Source organism: Dipodomys ordii, unplaced genomic scaffold, assembly GCF_000151885.1.
Source record: "Dipodomys ordii isolate 6190 unplaced genomic scaffold, Dord_2.0 Scaffold48, whole genome shotgun sequence".
Lineage (NCBI taxonomy): Eukaryota > Metazoa > Chordata > Mammalia > Rodentia > Heteromyidae > Dipodomys > Dipodomys ordii.
The window spans coordinates 13,759,850-13,777,464 of NW_012267264.1; positions in this window are offsets into that span (position 1 = coordinate 13,759,850).

Consider the following 17,615-nt stretch of genomic DNA (forward strand, 5'->3'; position numbering starts at 1 on the left):
TATATCCTTATTTCAGCATTTTGTTATTTCCGTTCCCCTCCCCAAATTAGAAAAATGTATATACAAGATGCAGGACACCAGAATCAAATACAGTGTAAACAGGGGTTATACCATGGGGGAAGAACACACAAAAGAAACAAAAAAAATCACAGTACATTTTAAATACATTAAAACCAATAGCAAGAAAGGAAAAAACAAGTTGTGTCCTTATCTAGGGTTCATTTCACTTAACATCATCTTATATAGTCATATGTATATAACTTTTGACCTTTTCTGTTTGTCCTAGACTTATACTAGTTTGAATCTAAATTCTTAATCACTATTTAAAACTAATTGTAGAAAACTTTTTTCTGAAGTCAATCAATAAAAACTCGAAGTAAAAGATCTTTGAAACAATGAAATTTCCCAATATTTTGAAATTTTAAGTTTTTTTTTTCTTTCCAACCATGACCAATCTCTTTCTTTCAAATACAACTCAAAGCAGTGCTTTCACAGGAATAAACACAAGCAGGACTATTTTGGTCATGAGAAATTTTGTCTCTTTATTTAACTAATTCCTATCCCTTTCTTTATCGAATAGTGTGCCTTTTAGAGAGTAAGGACCTCTATAATAAAATATTTATTGAGTTGACTGTTTTTGAGACTGGAGAATCACTTCAATGTTTCAGAAGCAGAAAGAATATTTAGAGGAGGTAATTATCTTGCTAAACAGCTCTACGGATATTGAGTGCAACCCCATGCAACTTGTGATAGGAAGAGATACAAACACAGACAATCACAGCCCTGGTTAATCTAAACTTTCAAGGTAAAAACCATAGATTTTAAGCTATCTGAAAGTTTAACAATCGTCAGATAGTAACTAATGAAGACATTGAAGAAAACTGAGATCCTAATTGTTTTTTCTAATAACTACTTGTTTGTAGTAAGATTTGCTTGTAGCCTTTTATTTTATATATTAATCTTGGGGCTTGAACTCAGGGCATAAGTTTTGTCCCTGAACTTATTTTGCTCAAGACAAGGACTTTGCCACATAAACCACAGATCCACTTTGGCCATTTTGTTAACAATAAATTATATAAGGATTGTGTTTAACTCTAATTTACTAACAATTGACTGACCTCTCTCCCTCTCTCTGTGCTCTCCTCTTATATGAATAAAATCAGGCAACATTTATTCCTTTCCATCTGGCTAATTTCTCTTGATTTTCAATTGTACTATTAGTGTGGTTATACTCAACAAATTTCAAAATAGCTAGCCAGGATTTTAAATGTTTTTTACCATAAAGAAAAAACTAAAGGTTTGAGGTGTTGGATATGCAAGTTGCCTTGACTAGATCACTACACAATGAGTTCATGTACAGAAACATTTCTTTGAGCTTCAAAAGTACGTAAAAGTATATATCAATTAAATATTATTAAAGGATGGATTTTCTAGGTGAATATTTTGTGAAAACAGATCATGCCAATTACTTTTATGAGGTTGTTCATGAGATGTCATACATTTTAACCTGTTTGTTTATTTTTTAATCCTAGAACTGTGGTTTTCAAGGTATGGCACAAGGATCCTGGAAGGTACTCTAGAGTTTTTTGAGAGCCCCATGAACTCATATTAATGCTTCCATATCATTTATCTTATTCTCTCATTGTCCCTTGATCATAGAGCAGGATTTTCTAGTGCTAATATGATACCTGGTCTTTCCTGCTTCCTAGCACAGAAAAAGATGAGAGATTTTAACTAACTTCTATTAAGTTGGATATTAGAGATAGTTGCAGAAGAACATGTAATAATAATTTATTCTTCCTAAATGTCCTAAATATGCTATTTATTTTTATTATCTTATATGCTATTTAGGTTAATACACAAATAGTTATTTAGCTTGCTATATAACAAGATATACATTATTATCTGGTTTTTATGTTAATGTACAATAAAATTATTGTTGCTTAAAAAGTATTTTAAATGAATGATTTAAAACTCTCTTTTAATTTAGCACATATCTATAGACATAACCTATATATTTAATGAAAGTGATCATTGGGTACTCAATAATAATAATTTTGAATAAAACATTTAAGAATAACTGTCTTAAATGAGACAGTTATTCTCATAACCTACATAACATACATTGTTTTTAGCTAAAACATTATTTTAGCCAAATTGTCAAGATATTGCTCAGTGCTGTATACATATCCATAAAAGGTCCATGTAAGTTAAAAATGTTAAAATTTCATGTACAGGATATATTTTAGGCAACAATAAAATAAGACAGTAGGTAGTATAAGATAGTGACTAAAATTATTATAATAATAATAATTTTATTATTATTCATCTGATTCTCAGTAACTCTTTTCTCAATGGTAATGATAAGGGCAATACTCCAATTATTCATAGATATTTGTGCTGTACTAGAGAATTTCCCTTTATTTTGAAGTTTGGATCAATCTGGTGGCCTAGCAAGTGCATATTTCTTTTCTCCCAGGAGGTGACTCACCTCATGTTCATTCCCCTCTACCTCCTTCCTCTGAATTTGAACTTCTCTTTCTTCCTCCAGCCTTAGGAACCCAATTGTAAAAATCAATACTGGATGTTTTGGTATAGGTAATGTTACTTATTTTTATAATGCTGTGCACTTTTGAATTATAAAATTAACAACATAACCTGTTACATATTTAAATCAAAGAGAGCCTAATATAGAAAAATATTATTTCAGAGATGCTTAGGTTTATTTTTTGTAGTCCATGTGGAGAAAATTCTGAAAACTATAGGAAAGAAAATTTAAAAGATGACTCTTGAAAAAAAAAAAACCTAATGAATCTGATGAGAAGATAAGAAATTTTAAATTTTTGAAAAAATATTCATTTTTCCTAATTAGTAATCACAGTGCAAGGAAAAAATTATAAGGAACTGTTAAAATTATAAAATAAAAATGATATTCAAATCAGAAAAGTAAAGATCCTATGCTTTCTTGTAATTTTGGACTTAAATGATCACTTCGAGCAGTGACTTTAAAGTACTATTAGTCCATTGGTCCACATATCAAGGGAACATTTTTTTAAGAGAGTGATGTTAGGGGAAAAAAAGGTCAGAAGCTAACAAACCTATAAGCCTAGTATTACTTATTATCACAAGGCTTAATAAAAAGGAAGACACATTTTTTTTCTGTCTCTTTTGATATGGAAAACACCCGATTTTCCCTGCTATTTGCTTTTCTTTTCAAAAGGACCTCGCCTGGTGATATTCTTAGGCTTCTTTCCTCATCTTTTTCTTTGATTTTTAAGGCATTTACTTTTGATATCCACATTGTAACTATTGCTTGCAGTTTTTAATGTAATAAAATCGATGATGAAAAGAGGGGCAGAATGAAGATTTAGAAGCTTCTAAAGACTTAGACATCGAAAGATTCTGATTGGTAATGTTGATAGGAAACACATTTTCTTATTACTTTGCCATGGTTTTATCTCAATGAAATGTCTAAATTTAATGAAATGAGCAGGGCTAGCAAACATATTGAAAATTTTGGCAAAAAAATTATTACAAGTGGGTAGAAATGTATGCTATAAGTTGATTGCAAGTTTTAGTTAGTGTAAATTTTGTTGAAGAGGATCCCAGAGACTGCTCTTTGGACACTTTAAGTGGAGCAATGATGATAGTTATATTGATGAAGATATGACATATATGAGCCCACAAATTTGTTTTAAGATAAAGCAAACACAGTAAAAGGGCCGCAATCTCTGAAGGAAAGAGGAATGCAGCATTGTGTTGCACTGAAACTGGCAGATACTAGGAGTATCCTCTTCCTGATGTCCATGCCTGTGTGTCTTTTTCTCCACAGAAATGTGCACCTGACTCTATAGATTCCTAAACACTGGCAGAACTTCTCTATGGCAAGGAGCAAAGATCATCTCTAGGCAATAGGTGGTGAGAAACTTAGGCTTTATTCTGAGAGGAACTAAGTTCTTCCAGTGACCATATGGATCTAGGAAGCTGCTATTTCTTTAGTCAAGCTTGAAGAAAAGAAGCACATCCCAGAAGATCCTAAAGAGTACATCTTGCCAGCCTACACTACCTCTGAACCTGGCAAACACTGAGACAATACATGAATGATGTTAGTACTTTGAATTTGGAGTATTTGTTATAGGAGAATAGAATGTTAACATATAACACCAGGCAGCTGAAGACACTTCTGGACCAAAACTTAATCTCAATAATTAAAAATGTTTTAGTTAATTATGCCCAGTAATTTCTTACTGTTAAGAAATACTGCTTTGCATATACTTTGAGAAATCATTACCAAATGTCTATTCTGTCCTTATGAATAGACAATGAGGCTGCACAGGCTTCCCTGAAGTATCTTTTAAAATCACATAAAATTTCTGTATGTTTTCTCCCAGAAAGTTTTTGTATCTCCTGGTGCAGTGTACTGCTTGAAGGGTTTGAAATCACATTTAAACAGAGAGGGATGAGAGAATACAACCAGGAATGAAGTTTGGTGAAAGTACCTCTGAGTAAAAAATGTACTAAATTTGTCCATAGAATTCATATTGGTCTGAACTGGGTCAACTGTCTAAAATAAAAGGAAGCCAAAAAGTAATATTCATTTTGGTTGTTATTAAGCTAAGAAATGTATTTCTTATTACACAAAGAATAGTCATAATTCAAGACATTGGAAGTAAGCAACACTGATTAGTAAATACTGTAGATTGTGTTCTTCAGAATAAAAGCAGGTTTTAGTATGCACCACTGTGAAGGAGGAATCATATTATTCTCAAGCCAGTGATAAATATTCATAGAAATAATCTTGACAGATAAGAAAATAACCAGTTTGTGTATGTAAGCTTTTATCCTTTGATTTTTAGATGGGATTATTTTAGTGATGTGTCTTGAATTAAGAAGAGTTTTAAACCAGAGCTGAGCGAAGATAATGTAATATGGGTGAGTACGGGAATTGAAGATGGTGCTGAATCTACCATGAGTTCTGCTGATAATCCACTCCCTCTAATGCAACTTCTGCAGGGAGGCCTGGTATTCTCTCAACAGACTCTGTTTAAGGTCATCACACATGTGGATTTTTAAGGTTATTACCATTTGATCACTTAGTTGCATTTTTAACTTTTTACTATCCAAGTTTATATTTAATGCTTATGAAACTACATATAGGTTTAGTCTGTAACTCATGAGAGATGAGAAAAGGAAAACAACAAAACCCAAGCTGTGTTGTATGACTCTCTTTGAAGTTTGGGTCCTAATGAATCTCTTGGTTTCCTAAGCCTTGGCAAAGCCATATTTCTCATCTCTCCAAAGTGAGGATCAAACTTTCTAATTCATGGTGATTCTTTGAGAGCCAGTTGAGCTATGAACTAGCACACTGTATGTATGGTTCAACACTGACAATTGTGTTTTTCAACAATGGGGTCATTCTTTTTTTGCCATATATCCTTGGAATTATTTGTGTGCATGTATGTATGCATGTGTGTGTGTGTGTGTGTGTGTGTTTATGGAAACAATGATTGAACCCATGTCCTGCACATGGTAAGCCTGTGCTCACATTCCCAGCCTCCTGGATCAAATATATTCATAAATCTCTATCTGCCTTGGTTCTCTAGCTACATGTCTGAGTGGTAGAAAATTCTTCTTTCTGATATTGCTGTACTGCTCCAGCATATTTTCCTTCCTTTGGTATTCTAGGTAAAGATTCACTCCTAATTTCTTGTTAATGTCTAAGTTGGGGATTTCTCTGTCATGCTTATCCACATACTTTACTTCCAATATTTATTATTGACAGCTCCTGTTTGTAAGTCAAACATCAAACCTTGTCTGCCCCACTGATGAACTGCATTATTTTTAGATGCATTTCAGTTGGGTCTATGTATCAGAGTCCCCCATAATGCTGGCTGAAAATTAAAATCTGGAAAGTGCTAACCCAGAATTTCTCTTTAGCAGCTCTTATGTGTTTGTGGCTAGTTTGTGGATAGTAACACAGAAAGATGCCTGAACATGTAATTTTATTGAAACCTGTATATCAGTCACTGACTGTAATCCTGAGAGGAACTTGACATTCCACATCACCAAAACATCAGCTAATGCTTGGTCCAATGTAGATGTGATAGCTGTTCCTCACCTCTGAAAACATGTTCTACAAACTATACTTTTTACTGCATTGAAAATAACAACATTTTTGCATGACCTATTTATTAAAAATGATTTAACCCATTGTTAGCACTTCTAGAAGTTTTATATGTCTCTACTCCTGAATCTATAATAAAGGTCATTGCATCAGGGAGATTCAACCATCAAAATGCCAAGGAAAATGCCTTGATAATCATAATGCTCTAATAACATAATCTTTCTGTAAGAACTGGCTAGATAAGAACAGACACGTGATTCAACAAGTGTTCTGTCCTGAGCTGATATGAACCAATTGGTTTCATTCAGCAAGCCATTTGAATTAGGTAATACTGGGTCAAATGAGACAGTTACAACTGAAACTTAAGAGTACTTTATATACTACAGAGTTTACAAGCTGTGAAAACAGATGTATAGTTTTTGCTTGTTACTTACATTTGAAAGGGATTTGACATTCCACATCACCAGACATGATGGAACATGAACTGTAGAAGTCATAGGAACTTTCCCTTCACCAATACATCCATTCATTTCCACCAGAATTTATGCCCCTAAGTGCATCTATGTTTTTATGTCCCTCAAAGAGGAGTACATTTGAGGTATCCTGGATATACTACTAAGATAATAGAATAATAAAGGAGGCAATCATTTATCCCTAACTGCTGTTTCTGCCAGCAGAATCTGGGGTGATGTATGAAGGATTTGCTCATGTATTGAATTGAAATCCTGTATTTCACCTATGGGGAAGAAAATGAGTTTAACCAATAGAGATGGTAACACTAAAACTATCTTCCCCTCAAACTGTTTTATAAGTTTAGAAGTGGCTAGGGGCAATCTTAAGGGAGTTATGGGAAAATAAACAAAAAGTTTCATTGTATGAGGTAGATAATCGGAAATTAGAAAGTACTGGTGTAGGGAAGTAAGAGATCCAAGATGCCAAGAATCACTGAGATAAGTAAAAGACTCCCGTCTTTTGATAGGATTACAACAAAAGGCCAAACACCCACACAAACAGGGTTTTCCATTGGTATCAACAACACCAAATCTCCTTCAGCCAGTTCCGGTCCCCGCAGGGTTGTCACATCTAACTGACTTGGAATTGTGCTCATTCATCCGAATCCTTGAAGGCAAGTTCCACAAAAAGAAATGACAATGAAATAAATTCAGCCTTATACCAATGATGCAGTGACAATTTTTGCTATACCAAGAATTAGTAAGCACTATAGCAGACACCTACATTATCAACAAAAGAGAACCCTTACCACTAGAAGTCTCCATATACTGCGTGTTCTGACTCTGGAAGCGTTCTCAAACCTGTCTCCCACACTTTTCCAGGGAAATGGTGAATTGATGTGCAAACCCAGGGGCCTGAGAGACAAGAAAAGGTGAGCATTCCACTTGAGCCTTTTAAAAAGCAACTCTTCCTTGAACTCTGGGTTTTAATACTAGTAAACCTGCATAGACATGGCCAGCACATCACTTTCATGTTTCTTTGCTCATGAATAAGGGCTGCAGTCCATAGCTTGGTGAAAGGAGCTGAATTCCACAGCAATAAGTATGTATTTTCTGTAAATTGCTCATTGAACTTGACCAAACAGGTTTGGGGTAGCAATTGTATTTCTTTTTCTTTTCTATAATACCTAAATTTTCTTGCTCCCCTTTGAGCTTTCAGTTTCCTTTTATTTTCTCTGTGAATGTGCCATGGTTATAATTTCAAATGAAGTTCGTTCAGTCACACTTCTGTTGACTCTTAACAGAATCTTTGTTAGAAATAAATGGTGGCTTGGAAAGTATACTTCCTCTTCATTAACTGCAGGTTACTCAATCCCTAAAAAAGGCCTATAGAAATTCAGCTACTCTTTCAGGAAGCTGATTTCTGTATTTTGGTTTATTCTGAGTGTGAGAAAAGACGAAATTACTTAAGGTACTCATTTCAGAAATGCCATAATATAAATACTTTGTATGCCATTGTATGCAAGCTCTATCGTTTAGGAACTGGCAAAGGAAAGCTGGCAGGTAGCTTCTAAATGCAGAGAAAGGAAATTGCATATCAGACTCTTCAAGTTGTTATAGCCATGGGAAGAGTTTTTAGCCAAGGCCAAGCCAAAAGAGTGAGTCTTTTCAACTCTGCATTTAAAATTGTCCCTGTTTTCTTTGCTTTACAAATTAAATCATTTGTTTGCCCTGAGAAAGTTAGCACAAACAAATGCAATTTCACCCTCCATATTAACAGATGATTTGGACAGGCTTTTTATCTTATGGTACTGTGGTCTGAATTGAAGCGTTATACTTGCTAGGCAGGTCTTCCACTGATTGAGCTATCCAGACCCATTTGGCTTTAGTTATTTTTTTAGATAGGGACTCCTGTTTGGCCCAGGCTCTTCATGGACCATAATCCTCTTACTTATACCTCCTGCATACTATTTATTACATGTATATCACTTTATTCAGTGACTAGTTAAGATACTGTCTTGTAAAGTGCCTTCCAGAATTAACCTGGAGTAATTATTCTCCCTATCTCCACTATCTAAGTAGCATTAAAATTTAGTTGAGTAACCTGGGCCTGTGTTCTAACTCATCTGTCTTTACATGTTAAATATTCAATATTAATAAAAATATAGCATGGAAAAATGACATTTTGATACAATTCTGAGATAACCAGACACCAAGATTTTGTCTTCTCTTAAGACACAGTATGTATATGTATATCAGTTCTGGGACAGTAGAATTTATATATTGAATTTTTGTCCATCTGGCATATGTTTCAGTAGTTAAAAAGCCTTGATTTTAAATTTTGACTTTATAGCTTCCTAGCGGTCATACTATGGCAAGCTAACTTCTGTTTTCATTCCCTTTGTGTGCAAAAGCAACATGAAGTAAAACATCTGTTTAGCAGAGTTTCTGTGGGGCAAGAGGAAATTAAAAATAGAAAGAGTACAAAATCAAGCCAGGTCCTGGACAGCCTTATAGTTTATTGTCAGTTGCATTTGAGAAAAATAAAACAACAAGTCAGAGTGATAAAAATAAAAATAAGCATTAATTTGGAAATATATCCTTTGAATTGAAATGAAGTGCTTAACTAAAATATTTCCTACTGAAAGAAAATGTGAATGTGTTTTTTATTCAGCAAATACTTAACAGCACAAAGTCTTGTCTTTTCTTCTTTTAGGATACCTGACAGAGCAAAGGAGACACAGCTTCCTGTTCCCGTCAAGTTCATAAACTTCAATTGCTTCTTTCTTTTATTGAAAAGCTACATTACATACACACACACACACACACATACATATGTATATCTATTATATTTTTTCCTTTGGGCAGCTCAGGGCCTTGCATTTTCTAGGCAGGTAAGTGCTCTACCACTTTTACCAGGCCCCAGGCTTTTTAGTTGTTTCTAATTTGTCAGATAAAGTCTTTTACACAGACGCTTAGGGTAACTTCAGACAGCATTCTTCCTACCTATACATCATGCTTCTTTGGCATTATAGGTATGCCCTACTTAACAGAATTATTCTTTGAGGTTGAGGTCTTGCTAATTTTTGACCCAGGCTGGTTTAAAACTGCCATCCTCCTGTTTCTGCCTTGCATGTAGAATAGATTACAGTTTTAAGCCACCCTACCTTCTATGGTGAGATGTCACAACTTTTTCACTATATTGTACTATTTTGAAGGTATAAGGAAATAAGTCTTATATCTTAAAATCTTAATTTGATTGGGAATTTACAACTTCTCTTTGCCATCAGTTTTGGAAAATCCAATTTATCTTACCCATGTGTTTGATAATTTTCTACTCTTACTGTGAATTTTCTGCCCTTGCCATGAAATGATGAGAAATTTGAATTTCCCCAAGGCCTTTGGAAAAATCAAAAAGAAGAGTCAGGAATGGAGCTGGCTGCCAGACCAGATGGGTTTCCAACTGGAATTGGGACTTATTTTGATCTCCTTGCCACCTTTTGATATAAATTAGAATGCACTCTCAGCCATTTTATCATCCCAAACACATCATAAGTGCCCTGAACCAGGCCTGCCCACAGATTTTCCTGATGTTCAGATATTTCATCTCTTTTTTTAAATCCATGCACAATAAGCTTATGAAAACTTGTCTTCCTCCTTTGTTTGGGTCAAGATCAGATTCTTACAATAGATTCCTGACTCTTTGGATTATGGTGATTCAACTTATTTAACAACATTAGTGTATTGGGAAACATCTGTAAAATCTTGTGAAAGACTTTTTGAAAGCCTTCCAGATTTCCCATATAGTCAATTACCTTATCTACTTGTCACTCATTCTACATGCTTGATTTTCTTCTGTAAGAAATCTTGCCAAGAGAAAAAGGTTACAATATGTTCCGTTGGTTGAAATATTGGTACCTTTGGTGTTTACTTCCAATGACATTGATTTTAGTTAAAATAAGGAACAATATTAAAATGGGAAACAGGCACTCAGAAGGAATTCCTTCACAGTGGGATTCTGAAAACCCAGTATATTTCTTTAAAACACACTCAAAAGTGATATTTTTCTAGTCCCATAAAGAACTGGAATACAGGGTTTTATAACTACAACTGGAAATTCTTATAATCAGCTGAGGAAATATTCATCACCAAAAACATCAACTTTAATAATGGAGTAAAAACACTTATAGGAAAATCCTTTTTCTTTTCATAATGCTTTAACTATAAGAGTTTATTAGACTCATTGAACACACTGTCTAAACATGTTCCCACTATGTTTCTTCAATATGAAGAGTATAGTTGACTAAAGTCAGTTACTATTTCTTATTTATTACATTCAGGTAATAAAACTGTAGGAATTTATGGAACACTATGTGGTAATGATGATTAATTATTTTGTGTGGTGTTGGAGATTGAACTCAGGACCTTGTGCATATTTAGGCTGGTGCTTTACCACTAAGCAATGTCCCAGTCCATTAGCCTGTGATGTTTGGATGCATGTATACATTGTGTTATGTTCAGCTTACAGTAATCAAAAACATCCTGGTAAATATTTATCATTTCTTTGTGCTGAAAGTACTAAAAATTCTTTATCCTACATTTTCAAAACATGAAACACATAATTATTTTATTTTATTTTTTATTTATTTATTTTTTTTATTTTATTTGTGAAGATACTGTACAGAGAGGTTACAATTACATGGGCAGGATAATGCGTACATTTCTTTCCAAGCATTGCAGCCTCCTCCTTTTGTTTACCCTTCACATCCCTTCCCAGCCTCCCCCCTCCCCCCAATCCCAATCCTTCTCCTTCCCCCCCTTCCCCCCCTCCCACCAACGTTGTAAAGCTCGTTTTGGACATGACAACTTGTACTTCTCATTGTTGCAACAGGTCCACCTGTATCCTTAAACAACTGGTTTTTCCCCATCTCCTCCTCAAGTTATACTGACATCAAATATAGTGAAAGCAGGGGTTATACTGTGGGGGAGGGACATAAAAGCAACAAAGAGATAATCTTATAAATGCATTAGAAACACATGCATGAAAGAAAAAAACATTAAAATACATATCTAAGGGTTCATTTTCCTGACATCACATTATCTGACCTTTTCCGCTTGACTCATACATATACTAGATATTGCAAATAAGGGAAACCGTGGGACCTATGTTTCTTTGGGCCTGGCTTACTTCACTCAATATTAATTTTTTCCAAGTTTTTCCATTTCCTAACAAATGGGGTAATGTCATTCTTTCTGATGGCGGCATAGAATTCCATTGTGTATATATACCACATTTTCTTGATCCATTCATCTACTGAGGGGCATCTGGATTGGTTCCATATCTTAGCTTCTGTCACTTTCCTTTTTTTTTTTTTTGGTTGGCCGTGGGGCTTGAACTCTGGGCCTGGGCGCCATCCTTCAGCTCTTCAGCTCAAGGCGAGTGCTCTACCACTTGAGCTACAGCGCCACTCCCTAAACACATAATTATTTTAGATAGTTATCTCCTGTATAATGAACCACCAGGCCTGTATATCCTATCAGACATTATGAACTGATCAAATTTTGCCATCTCTCCCTCCTCCCTGTTTCCCAACCTTGTCTTCTTACTCTCTATACCCTATGGAAACTATCATTCTACTCTAAACCTCTATCAGACTAACTTTTTAGATTTAATTTGAATGAATTCATGAATAGAATAGTCTTTTTTTGTGATTTATTGTATTTCATTCTTTTTTAAATATTAATTTAGTTTTTCTTATGGAAGTGATGTACAGAAGGATTGCAATTACATGAGTCAGATAATGAGTACATTTCCTTTTTTTGTTGTTTTGTTTTTTTGTTGTTTTTTTTTTGGTCGGTTGTTTTTTTTTTTTTGGCTTGAACTCTGGGCCTGGGCACTATCTCTCAGCTTTTCAGCTCAAGGCAAACGATCTACCATTTGAACCATAGCACTACTTCTGGTTTTCTGTGGTTAATTGGAGATAAAGGTCTCATGGACATTCCTGCCCGGGCTGGATTTGAACCGCGATCCTCAGATCTCAGCCTCCTGAGTAGGTAGGATTACAGGTGTAAGCCACTTGCAACTGTCTACATTTCCATTTGCACAGTGTTTTCTGTTTCCTCAATCTCTCCCAGTCTCTCAATCTATTTCCACCCATGGGTTGTATAATTCACTTTCATTAATGACCAATGGGCTCACTGCTGCCCTTTTTCACCCTTTCCCCCTCAAGTTCTGTGCCTTGCTACCTTCCCGAAGATATACATGTCAACACATCATATATAAGATAAAGAGGACAGAAACACAATGACCTTATGTTTTACCCATGTTGTTGAAAACAATGTCATCTGTTTTTTATAATTATATTGTATTCCATTGTTTACATGAAATATATTTTTTGAAATCTATGCATCATTTGATGCACACTGAAGTTCTTTTTTAAATTCCTTAGCTGTTGTAAACAGTGCTTAAGTAAATATGTGGTAAATGTAATTATTGACATTCTGGTTTCATCCCTTTTCAGAATATAACAAATAGTATTCTAATTTATTCATGGATACTTATGTAATTGATTATAGATGATATAATAGCTTATATAATAGATTATATAATTTATAATGTATCTATATAATAGATTATATAGCTTGTATAATCTATTAATGGTTACATTAATTCATAACTTTACTGATAATTTGCATGTTTCCTTTCCTCCCATCCCTGGCCAATACTTGTTGTCTTCAGTCCTTTTGATAATATCCACTGTAATAAGAGTGAGATGGTATTTAATTATAGGGTTTATTTGCATTTACCTGATGGCAACTGAAGTGTATTTTTCACCCACCTGCTGGCCTTCATATATCTTTTTCTGAGAGGCCAATTATCCATTTTTATTTGATTATTATTGTTATTATTGATTGTTTGGGTTTCTTATATATTCTAGATTAATAATTTTTTCTCAGATGTATTGTTTGTAAATACTTCTTCCTCTTCTATAAATTCTCTATCTTCTATGGGCTGCTTTATTTTTGTTCAGAAAGCTTTTAGTTTAATATATAATTACATTTATCTATTTGTGCCATTGTTTCTTACAGAATGATCCTTGAAGATGATGAATCAAATTTGGACATAAACTTACTCTCATGTTCTCTCTCTCTCTTCCCCACACAGTCTCACAACTATAGATATGTTATCTATCTATCTATTTATCTATCTATCTGTCACCTATCTACATGATTCTGTGTATTTATATATATATATATATGTATTTATTTATCTTTTAGGTCTAGCTTTCATCTATGAGAGCAAACATGTGATCTTTGTTTTTCTGAAACTGAGTTACTTCACAACATGATGATCTACAGTTCCATTCATTTCCCTGCAAACAACATAATTTCATTTATCTTTATGGCAGCACTGAATATATTTTGAATATTTTCATCAGCTCTAGGGCATATGTGATAGTTCCATAGTTTGGTTATTATGAATATTAAGGGAATATGGCTGTGCAAGTCTGAGTACCTGTTCTTTCAATTTTTTTCTGCCTAGAATTAATCTACTAAGCTAGTTCTCCCATTTCTTTTTGTTTTAATGAATGTAAAATTGGGGGAAATCCTCCTAGCATAAATTTATAAGTCCCCAACACATGACATGTCTGCCTCTTTACCAGGCTTCAGATTCTTGCTTAGCAAGCATCATTATCTAACCTATTAAATATGGTTTATTTTTTTAACTGTCAATTGTTCCACTATGCAATCAGCCATACTTATTTTATTGCCATATTTTACAGCTATATTTTATTGTAAAGGTTATGTACAGAGGGGTTACAGTTACATAAGTAAGGCAATGAGTACATTTCTTGTCTAACATTGTTACCCCCTCTCTCATTTTCTCTGCTTTCCCTCCCTCTGTCTCTCCCCTCCCTCTCCCCTGCCAAATTGTAAAGTTGATTTCCAACATAGTGTATTGTGAGTATAGGTTTCATTGGTTCATCCTTTGTTCTGTGTCTCAACTTTCTGTTATTCCCCTTCCCTTCCCCAAATCAGATAAGGGTGAATCCAGATATAGGATACCAAAATAAAAAGAAGTGTCAAAAGAGGATAAACTAAAGGAAAAATAGAAATAAAAAAGAAGTAACTTGACACAGTACAAATAAACAAAACAAAACTGAAACAAACATGCTTGTTTCCATATCTCAGAGTTTATCTTGACTAGGATTGTTTTATAATGTCACGATATTCAAACATATGAGTGGAAATATTTACCTATGCCCATTCTATTTATTACTATAAAATATCCATTATTTGAATATTATTTCTAAATTTTATTAGTCTTCTATTCTTCTTCTGTAAAATTATCTCCTATGATTGTCTACTGAGTTGATAGTTATATAGCATATAAGACTGAAACATGAACATTAGAGATCTCAGTCAGTAAAGTTTGACATTATTGTCTGTAAAGATTTTAAATGTTATTATTAATGGCCACTGGTGCAAAGGTTGCTATTTTCTGCAAAAACTGCAGACTCAAGTTCTACCTATTTTTTTCTCACTGAAGGACCTTAGCAGTTACTTCTGAAAAAGCATTTTTAATGACTTATTATAATTTTACACGGAAACGTTTTTTCTGAGATTTAATTTTTTAATAAGTTTTTTTTGTGAAAATACCAAACAGAGGGATTAGAATTACATGAGAAAAGCAATAAGTACATTTCTTATCAAGCATTGTTGCCTCTTCCTTTGTTTTTCCCCTACCATCCCTGTTCCCCCATTTCCACAACTACACTTGAAGAAGGTATGTTTTCAACCAGGATTCTTTTTTTTTTTTTTTTGGTGGTGATGGTAGGGCCAGGTCTTGCTGTGTATCCCCAGCTAGCATTAAACTCAGGATCCTCCTGCCTCTGTCTTCCGAGTGACAGGATTATAGGCATGTAACACCATGATATCTTCTGAAGTAGGCCCTGAGAGGAGACCTGAGCTGGTACAGTTTCTTTCCAGGTTTTGCCTTTGTTTTAGGGATTTTAGAAAAAAACCTTTAAACAAGGTTAACTAGACCTTGGCTCCAACCAGCCCAGTTCCTGGAATGGAAAGAATGCCTCTAGGTTCCCCTCCCCTTAACAACCAAACCCACCCTGATTATTCAGTTAACGACTGACCCATAAAACAGATAGGTTGTAATCTGGCTCAAACTGGTGAAACCACTTACTTATGGTAAACCCTGCCTTTTGCACATGTTTGCACATCTATTGGGCACCTGTGTGTGGTCTGGTATGACCTCATGGATTTTGCCTTTAAAAACCAAAGAATGGGGGCCACTCAGGGTCCCAGTATCAGCTCTGGAGCCTGTGCTGCGGCCCTGGCAGGTCAGTGTAGGAACCTTCTCAATAAAATTGTTTCTTTATTAACAACTTTGTTGTGGTGGGCTCTGCCACTCCGGACGACTAGGTGGGCTTGCCTGCCTGAATAGGGGTCTTCCTACAACATCTTCAACCTGAATCTTCACTTGGTATTAGACAGTTTGCATTTTTATTAAAGTATCTGAACAAAATAAAATTATAGTGAATCATTTAATATATGTATCTGAAAAGATGAATCCAAGGAACCTATAAGTTATTCATTATAATGTGAAGTATTGATTATTATATTTACATCTCAAGGAGATAGATGGCAGAAAAATTTATCTTTTCATAATGTAAAATATTTTGTAACCTTCAAATTAACAAGATGAATTCTCTGTTCATCTAGCTTCCCTGGTTCTCCCAATGCTAGAATAAATGTAATGTAACTCTCATTTTTGTACCTTTTATGCTACATTTGCAGTATATTTATTTTTCCTTCATCATTCAAATCTTATTTTATGACTCCTTTAGTTAGAATAGTATTTCTTTGGCCTGAAGTACTCATTCTACTTTTGCACAGGTTCTTATTGGTTCTTAACCAATTGGTACAGAACATTACTATTGTATTTTATGGCTTTACTATCTGTCTTCCCAGTCTTCAAAGTTTTTGCAGTTAAGGATTGTATCATGCATGAATCTTTAGAATAGAGGACATAGAATATCTTCCTATATAATTATTGAAAAGTGTATAAATACATAGTGCATTAATGGAGGTGGGGCTAATTGTTGAGATCTGAATTTTCTAAATTTTGAAAGCATGTTTGGTATTTTTGAAGGCCATATTCACAAGTGACAATTATGAAGCAGTATCTTTTGCTGGAAATGTGAAATGTTCCTTAATTTATTTCTTTATTCCTTCTTTGTCCCTCATTTTAATGTTAATATTTCTTTCTAGAGTTTAGCCTCTATGTTTTTTAGTTTATCTACCTTTAACAGTTAAATGAAGCTACTGCTGGGGGCAGGGAGTGGAAGGGGAGAGATGGGAGGGCAGGGATGGGAAGGGGAAACAAAGGAGGAGGCAACAATGCTTGATAAGAAATGTACTCAGTACCTTGTTCATGTAATTATAACCCTTCTGTACAGTATTTTCACAAAAAAACTTATTAAGAAGAAAAAAAGAAATTTCAGCACCATATTGGAAAAAATAATCTGTTCAATTGTGAGCAGATAATTACCAAACTTTTATGATAACCTAATAAAATATGATACGTTAGTAAAAAAAAAAATGAAGCTACTGCTTTCACAGCAAGCAGTTTTGATCTAGTTACCCAGATTTTTCAACCACATTTTATTTTCCCTGAGGCTACTCTGAGTAGCAAAGAGAAAGATATCTTCCTTTATCTTATTGGAATGTCAATGTCCCAAACCACATTTGGATCAGGTGTATTTCCTAGTAACTCTGCAAACACTGTAGTTTTCTTTCTTACTAATAATTTTTATAATGTGTTTAGTTTATCCCTAGATAATAATTTCTCATCATTTTCTTGTTTAGTAAGTGCATACTGGTGCTTTTTAATATATCTTCACGTTTAGTTCTTCCAATTACCAGTGACTGTTTTGATATTACATGTCATATCCTAAGAGACTGAAGTATTGCAGCATCTATTTCTGGCCAAAATGGCCCAATGGGACTCATATTAAATTCTT